Below are 9,551 nucleotides of genomic sequence, written 5' to 3'. Positions count from 1 at the left end.
TTAGGTATCCCAGGCATGAAACAGGTCTGGCCACCAACATTGGCATCAAGCTAGGATGAACTAAGGACTATACTTCTGCTATGCCCCTGATGATACAAGAGCACCACCAATCAGGTGTCTCTTTGCCTATTGCCAAGTGGTTTATAATATACTAGAGGTCTGTTGCATGAATTTGTGCACCAGTGGGGTCCCTCTGCCTGGCTATGGGATTGGGCCGAAACTGGCTCTCTGACATCCCCCAAGGGGTTCCAGATTGCAAGAGGGAGCAGGCCAGGCCGAGGGACCCCACAAATGCACAATCGGGGCTGGGGAGGAATGCAGGAGGTTGGCCAGCCAGGGAGGGGCTGTGGTAGGGCTCCAAAGCATGTCTTGCCTATCTTAGTCCCAATCAGCCAAACTCCAGCAGCAAGCTAACCTTCTGGTTCAACTGGATGCCCCCTGGTGGTCAGTGCACATCATAGCAACTGGTCTACCAGTTGACTGTCTGCCTTCTGGTGGTCAGTTTATGTCATAGCAAGCAGTTGAGCTGTCTTAGCATATCATTAGCATATTTTACTTTGGTTGAATGGATGATGAGTCACTTAGTATATTAGGCTTTGATTATATAGGATTTTTAATAGAAATAATAGAAAAATAGCTCAGTATTTCTTTTAGCATGATTTAACCAGTTTGATTTTATTATTAATAAGTGGGATTTGTGAAACATGAATCCTCACACCCAAACAAACTCACTGTAGTACTGCCATGAATGTGCCCTACAAACAAATAAATTCTGGTAAGTTCTATTTTGCATGATTATATCAAAACAGAAAAATGCATAGTACATTTATAACAGTATACTTTACATAATTATTTTCAAATGAAAGACAATTTTTTATTGAATTTATTGGTATGACATTGGTTGAGAGACTAAGTATTGGGGAGTCCCAGTTCTCTGCTAATAATTGTATTTGATGACTGTAGAAAGGTTTCAGATGCAGCTTCAGACTCTATGTTTCAGATCTTCTCCCCATCTAGCCACAAACTTTTGGAACTGACACTGTAGGACATGCTTGAAACTTTGTGTCACATGATAAAGTAGCACAGTGGACAGTTGGAGTATTCTTGGATGCCAATCATACATTATAGCAACTAAATAACTTTATGTAGAAGTGACTGCATACCATCTATATACATCATATTAAACACAGGCTAGATAGATCCAGGACTCAATTTCTCTTAGAAGGAGTTCCAAATACCTTTTTTACCTCAAATGTTATCTGCTATGAGGGGAAGTATGATGGTGGCAAAATATGAGTGGAAAGAGACAGCATTCTTAACCAACAACAGCAAAATATCTCACATCTGCAAATTTTATAAAATGTATAAAATACATAAACAGGTGATCATTTTTCTAGTGCCCCTCTTGGGTCCTTAGAGATACTTCATATGACTAAGGGTTGTGAAGATTAAGTGTCATTTGCTTGATTATCCATGCCTCTATCTGTGGAGGACTTTTTTGTTGTTGTTCACAATTGTATTCTTGGTACCTAGAACAATACACATATGTTAAAAGAGAGAACAGAAGGAAGAAAGAGAAAGTAGGGTTGTTGCTTTTCATAATTTGGATTATAAAAGCATAATATGTCTTCTTTACACTTGGAATAAAATACGCATTATTAAGAGTTATTTCCAAGGAAGGACAATGCATTGGGCCAAATGAGGTAGTCTAGGATCCTAAACCACTCCACACATTAAGAAAACATGTCAAGCCAAAACCGGTTTGGCTCAGTGGTAGAGCGTCGGTCTGCGGACTGAAAGGTCCCGGGTTCGATTCCGGTCAGGGGCATGTACATTGGTTGTGGGCACATCCCCAGTAGGGGGTGTGCAAGAGGCAGCTGGTCGATGTTTCTCTCTCATCAACGTATCTAGCTTTCTATCCCTCTCTCCTCCTCTCTGTAAAAAATCAATAAAATATATTTAAAAGAAAAGAAAGAAAACATGTCAATAGGAGGTGGTGATGGGCCTATTTGGACTCTGAGGTAGGCAGAATTGGGAGATGGCCCAGGAGAGGGAGGTTCTGGATGGAAACTTTGGTAGAATCAAAAGAGGAAACTCAAGTTAAGATGGAGGGTTTACGTACATGTACACATCCATGCAGGCATTTTTAAAGTGTTGGGATACTGCAGGCTTCACTGACTCTGGAAGGACCAATATTGCTGATAAATTGACTTAGCTGTATGTCCATATTGCCTCATCAGTTCTACCTAGGGTTTATATTCAGTAGCAACACATGGGTAAAGCCACTCTATAGTTAGAATATAAGAATATTTCTACAAATGTTAGTAAAAAGTAATATCCCCAGATCCTCTGAGACTCAACTTACTACTATGGTGCCTAGCCCCTTTCCTGGAATCCCCACAAACCAGCAGTCAAAGGAGTAAGTCCTAGAGTGACGTCCTGCTTCAGTTATAAGTTTGTTGACCAATGCCTGTACTATGCTCATTATTAAATATTTTTCATATAATCCCTGGTTCTACTAAGCTGTCAACATAGCTACATGTGAGAAATGATAAACTAGGTGGGCCTAGATTCACCCTCTTGGTATCCTATGGGTTAGCCTACGAATAAAACAATGCAACCCTACTGCTTAGATGCATTGTTCTCCCTAAAGCTGAGTTTCCCATTGAACAGGTAGTCAGCTTCTCCATCAAAATAAGTGAGGGCATTCATCAATTCTGTTCTAGTCACTGTTTCATTACCAGCATCTAGCACAATTATGGCATACAGCTGGTACTCAAACATTGTTTTTGCTTAAAAGTTGAACAGTAAAGAAGAAGAACCTAGAACCTTAAATATCTACACCTGGAAAGATTATCTAAAATCTTGAGGGGGAAAAATAATTAAAAACTTTTATGATGTGCAGATGGGGAATCTGAGGCTGGCCAGATTGAAAGTCTTGCTGAATCAACCATATACTGTATGTTATTATTATTATTTTTTAAATATATTTTATTTTTCATTGAGAGGAAGGGAAAGGGATAGAAAGCCAGAAACATCAATGAGAGAGAAATAATGATCAGCTGCCTTCTGCACACCTTTCACTAGGGGCGTGCCCGCAACCAATGTATGTGCTCTTGATCAGAATCGAACCCGGGGCACTTCAGTCCACAGGCTGACGCTCTATCCACTGAGCAAAACCAGTTTAGGCTGTTATTATCATTTTTTAAATATATATATATATATATATATATATATATATATATATATATATATTTATTGATTTCAGAGGGAGGGAGGGAGAGAAACATCAATGATGAGAGAGAATCATTGATCGACTGCTTCCTACATACCCCACACTGGGGATTAAGCCCGCAACCCTGGCATGTGTCCTTGACCAGAATCGAATCCGACACCCTTCAATCCACAGGCTGATGCTCCATCCACTGAGTCAAACCGGCTAGGGCCATTTATTATTACTATTATTATTATTATTATTATTATTATTATTACTGATTATAGAACCCTGGCCTCTTATATCTCCCGCCAATCTTCTTTTCATTACACTGAACTCCCTCTATTAGATCCAAAGAGACAGGTAACCCCAATTTGACTTTCTCACAGCATGGAGAAATTCAGAAATGATCAGTATTGTTACTCACATGGGAACTAGAAATTTTAAGTAAATGCCAGGATTACTTGAGGAAATAATCTCATATTACAGCTGCAATTAGTTTTGCTTTCCCCTTATTCTTGGAACTGGTAGGCAGGGTATAGTCATGAATTTGAGCACAGTGGGAGAGTTTGGAACAGCCACCATGGAATGTGTGAAGGAATGTGAACAGGAGTTAAATAAGATTGCTGAGAGCTGAGAGGATAAAGTTGAAGTTAAATTGAATAACTGTGCATGGACCTACTCAGCATTGTTGACAACAATAAACAATTATCCAGCCCAAAATGTCAATAGTGCTGAATCTGACAAACACTACCCTAGAAACAGTTTATGTGTTTAATGGCCACATGTGGCCAGCAGTTACTATATTGAACAACATAAATATAAAAACATTTCCATCATTGCTAACCATTCTACTCGACAGCTCTGGCCTAGAAGATTTTTCAAGATCTTTTTTAGCTCTGAGGTCCTAAGCCAAATCAATTAAAGAAAAAAGAAAAAGAACAAGATACTAAGGACATTGGGAGAAAAAAAATAAGGCAAAAGAATGAAATAGAATTGTCTTTAGAAGCATTAGTTATCAATTATTGCCACCAAACACGTGTAGTTCATCTCTGAAACAGAGAGCCCATATTTAGTTTCTGGTTCACATAGAAGTCTGCACTTGGGTTTGGATCAAATTGACTATTGACTGAAATAAATTAGACATTTTGACAAACTAAATGCCACTTTGGAATTTACATTGTGACTACTGGTCTGCTCTGCCCTTTCTTTGCCTCTTTCTTGTTGCCATCCCACTACTCTAACTGTAAAGGCAGTGTCTTACCTTTTTTATGGGCAGAAAACACATATAATGAAGGTTTTCTTTAGAGTGAAATCAGCAGCAAATAGGATTTACATTTAACAATATCCCCTCAGCTTTAATAATGACTAGTTTTGATTCTCTCTTTGGACACTGAAATAAAATACCTTCCTGCTCATAACACACCTGTGCCTAATCCTGGACACCTGACTCCTTGAGAAAAATGAGACATTTCTGATGTCTTGAAACATCTGAATAGCTTCCAGGAAAAGGAGAAATGTTTTTAAAAACTATCCAACGGCCATTCTGATATGTGTGAAGTAATATCTCATTGTGGTTTTAATTTGCATTTCTTTGACAATCAGTGACATTGATCATCTTTTCATATGTCTATGCGCCATTTGTATAGCCTCTTTAAATAAGTTTCTATTCAGATCCTCGGCAAACAAAATAGAAATGGACTCATAGATACAGAAAACAGAGTGACAGCTGTCAGGGAAGAGGTGGGTTTGGGGACTAGGTGAAAAAGGTGAAAAGATTAAGCATAGGGAAAAAAAACTTAAAAGACCCAGACCAGAGGGAAAGGGGGATATAGGAAGGTAAAAGGGGGGATAAATGCTGATGGAAAGAGACTTGAAACCTATACAATGTTATTAACCAATGTCACCCCAATAAACTCAATTATAAAATCTCTGCCCATTTTTAAATTAGATTTTTTTTATATACTGTTGAATAGTATGAGATTTTTAAAAAATAAATTTTGGATATTAACTCCATATCTGATATATCATTGGCAAAAAATGTTCCTTCATTTAGTAGGTTGTCTATTTGTTTTTAGTATGGTTTCCTTTGCTGTGCAAAAACTTTTTAGTTTGATGTAATCCCATCTGTTTATTTTTCTTTTGTTTCCCTTGCGTGAAGGTATTTATCAGAAAAAAAGTATTGCTAAAGGAACTGTCCCAGATTCTAAGGCCTATGTTTTCTTCTAGGATTTTTCAGTATCTCCACAAATGTCAAGCCTGCTCTCTCCAGCTCCATGGCCGCCACTATTTTTCTTGGGATTTACCTTCTATAATTGAAACTTTGTATCCTTGAGTGGAGGCCCAGGCGGCCAGGGTGTGTGGAAAGCTTGGTTTCTTTGTCAGGGAAACCCAAGCCTCTCAACTGCTCTATTTGCCTGCAGCCATATTGGTTGGGGTTAATTTGCATACTTGCTCCGATTGGCTGGTGGGCATGGCTGGTGGTGTGGCTTGAGTGAAGTGATGGTTCAATTGCATATTACTCTTTTATTAGATAGGATTAGGAGCCCAGTACAAGATTCTAAATCACAGAGCCACCCACCCTTGACTCCTGCCCTGCCTCCCTCCCTGGACCCCGCAGCAGCCAAGGCCGCTGCTGATAAGACCCTCCCTCAGTGCAGGTGCATGGAGGCCCTGCCACCCCACTCTCGATGCTGCACATGCAACCTCCTTCTGTCAGGTCGACCCATTATGGCATCCCAGTTAATTAGCATATTTCTCTATTTTATATACATATATATGTATGTTTATAAATATATTTTTATGTATGTAAATAAATATATATTTATTTCTACAGAGGCCAACTGGACAGCTAGTCCCAGGATATAACACAACCTCCATCATTGCCTTGTGACTCTGAGACTGGTCTCCAAGGACCATACTCAGATTTCAGCATCAGAATGGAAGCCATGTCTAACCTTGCACCCCACTGCTTGAAGATTCCAGCAGCTGTTTGGTTTAGAAGATAAAAGGTTTAAGTTGAGAGTACAAAGGAAGGTGCTGAATTTAGGTCACCATCTTCCCAGAATCTACCGCTCCCATCTGTCCAGCTGTTTTAATGGAGAATCCTCAGCAAAATGGAATATTTTTTAAAGTTGACTGAGTGCCTTCCTAAAGGGTAAAGCTCACAAACTCAAGCAGATACCTCCAAAAATAACCAATATAAAAACCCTCAACTTTCATTTGAATCTACTTTAGGCAATAGTCTAAATACTGTAATTAGATTTTAGAAGAGATTGAATTAAGAGACTTGGAGGAACATCTTTTAAGATGTTATACTTACATGAAGAGCAGAGGAAAGGGAAGGAATAGGAAAGGAATCTTTAATGAATGTTTACCATACTTAAGGTACTTCACATTATTTTTTAATCCTGAAAATAACTCTGTAATAAGACATGGCTATCCCATCTTAAGGAGGGGATACAGTAAACTGAGGCTCAGATAGTTTACTTTGTTTACCCAAGTTCATTCACACCTGCCCAAACCCAAGGTCCACAGTTGTTTATCTGATACTGAATATCAGAAAACAAACAAAAACAATCATCATTACTGTGCTATTATTAGCTATATTTTATTTTTATTTTTATTGTTAGTGATTAAAAAGAGTTTGTGTTTTATCTTCTGAGCCAGCAGGATAGTTAAGGAGCCTGGGAGGAGGGAAAAGAGGGGTGGAGTGGGGATAAAGGGAGAATAGACCATAGCAAGTAAAGAGAACAAGAGGGTCAGTCGGTGCTTGTTGGACAAAGAGCATGGTGACTTCATGACTTTGCACTATGGCTGCTGCTTCTCCCCAGCCAGGAACTGGAAGAAAGGCAAACAGGCAGGAAAGCTTGTATGCTCCTCCCCTACCTCCCACATATCTGAGCCTACCACCCTAAACTGAAGCCCCTCCCCTCCTTTTTAAAAAAAATGTATTTCTTTATTGATTTCAGAGAGAGGGAGAGAGAGATAGAAACACCAATGAGAGTCATTGACCGGCTGCCTCCTGCACACCCCTACTGGGGATTGAGCCTGCAACCCAGGCATGTGCCCTTGGCTGGAATCGAACCTGGGACCCTTCAATCCAAAAGGCCAATGTTCTATCCACTGAGTTAAACCAGATAGGGCTAAAGCCCCTTTCTTTTGCTCTTCCTTCAGTTAGTCTCCAGTTATACCCCTCTCACCCCCTCTCCATTTCCTCTTCTTGTCATTCTGTTTGAGAGCCCAAGTTGATGCTACTTGTGAAGAGACACTGAAGAGTAGCATTGAAGATGCACAATAAAGACCACCTCCAGTCTGAAGTGAAAACAGGAACCTGAACAACTTTATCTCCTTTCCCTCGGAAGTTTTTAAAAGCCTTCCCCTTACTGAAATGCTTCTAATTAAAAACATTTCTCCTCAAGAACTAACAGTTAAGTTTTTTGTTTTTGTTTTTATCTTCCAAGAAATGCCTGGTCAGCGTGTGTGGCTGAGTGGTTTAGCATCTACCAATGAAACAGGAGGTCATGTTTTGATTCCCAGTCAAGGAGCATGCCTCAGTTGCAGGCTCCATCCTCAGTGTGCAGCATACAGGAGGCAGCCAATCAATGATTCTCTCTCATCATTGACGTTTCTATCTCTCTTCCTTTCTGAATTAATAAAAAAAATTTTTTTTTTTTTAATCCTCTAACAAGTGGATTTATAAGTGAATTTTTGAAATGCAACTGTTTCTAAGTTGAGTTCTGTCTTTATCCTGTCCGGGTTAATGAGAAGTTAAATGCTATACTTAAAATGTTCAATACTTTATAGGATTTGCTACCGATATTATTTAACTTATGAAGGATAAGTTTTTCTTTCATTTATTTATTTTTTGTTCTTTTAAATTGTTTAACAATTGAGAAAAAAGTCAAAGTTAAGGCATTTTATAGTAATGAAGTTCTAACATTTACTAACAAAAAACTATTTGAAAATTTACAAAGCCTTTATAATTATACAAATTGCTAATCCTATCTAATAAAGAGGGAATGTACTAATTGACCCCCATGCTGTTGAAAATTTGGTGATGCCCACAGCCAATAAGAAAGGAATATGCTAATTGATTGCCCCTCCCTCAAAGATGGCGGCACCCACAGGCACAAGATGGTGGCACCCAGTCCCCTCAGCCCCACTGGGGTGGCAGGCATGCATCTGCAGCCAGAGTTTCCTAGTTCCCTCAGCCCCCCAGCCTCCTAGGGCCAGCCCAAAGCACAGGCAAGCCTCAGATTTTGGCTACACAGCTTCCCAGGCTTGGCCCAAGGCACAGGCAAGCCTTGGATGGTGGCTGCCCAGCTGCCAAGGGCTGCCCGAGGCTTAGGTAACCAGGACCGGCCGAGGCTTGTGCTGCTGGCAGTGGCAGCAGCAGAGGTGTGATGGGATGGCAGAAGCCAGTTCCAGCACATCATAATTGCAAGAGTTTCATCAAAAGATTGATGGAACTTGGGGACTCAACAAGGGCTGAGTCACATATGTTATCACCTGTTGGAATGGCTAAAGGCATTTCCCCAAACCTGAAAAAGATTTGAATAGATGATTGTTTGCTGCCAGACAGCTCAGGGCATCTTAATCTATGTTATTGCCTCCTACTGGCCAAACACATGAACAGCCGTAGGTTATTCCCCAATCTGACAATGTTTCTGCACAGAAACCCTGGCCTTTGAAGTGTATATCTCCACCTTGACTTAGGATACATTATGTTAATAAAAAGTAAGGGTTCTGGAGACAAAGAGAACTTAGCTCCTTTAGCTAAAGCCCCTCTGACCCCCAATGCCTTTCAAAATTATTTTTCATCTCTGGACTCTTGCTTCAGTTACACCTGGCCTTTCTCCAAATTGCTGTATCCTTCTTAGTTCTGGAGCAAGAACCCGGCAATGGGGCATCGCCTTCCCCTGATCGCCTGGTGGCCTCCCACCCCTGAGGGCTCCCAAACTGTGAGAGGGGGCAGGCTGGTCTGAGGGACCCCACTCCAGAGCATGAATTTTCATGCACCAGGCCTATAGTGTAAAATATTTTTCAAGGATTATCCACAATGCTGATACGATTAATTACAAATACATCAGATTAATGTTACATTTATTTTATTTTACTTTCAATTATAGAGCAAAATTATCGATGTTATTTGGCTTCCAATAGTGAATGTCCAGAATCAGTCTGACATTCTTGGTCCAAACCAAACTTTACTGGAGGAATGCTGGTGATTAAGGACCAAATTGGGGTAATAGAAATTCATGAACTAATTCTCTTGTTAATATTATTTCTTAATTTTGTTCTTTTATCTTGTGAAAACATTTTTTTTCTTAAACAG

At 39.8% G+C, this 9,551-nt stretch overlaps 1 pseudogene; it reads right to left on the bottom strand.

The window, feature by feature from the left end:
- On the bottom strand, positions 1-142 carry LOC118725167 (annotated as a pseudogene).
- Positions 143-9,551: the final 9,409 nt, after the last annotated feature.

Source organism: Pipistrellus kuhlii, unplaced genomic scaffold (assembly GCF_014108245.1).
Source record: "Pipistrellus kuhlii isolate mPipKuh1 unplaced genomic scaffold, mPipKuh1.p scaffold_m20_p_2, whole genome shotgun sequence".
NCBI classification, from domain to species: domain Eukaryota; kingdom Metazoa; phylum Chordata; class Mammalia; order Chiroptera; family Vespertilionidae; genus Pipistrellus; species Pipistrellus kuhlii.
The sequence above is the reverse complement of the archived record's forward strand: the minus strand, read 5'-3'. Positions and strand labels throughout refer to the sequence as shown.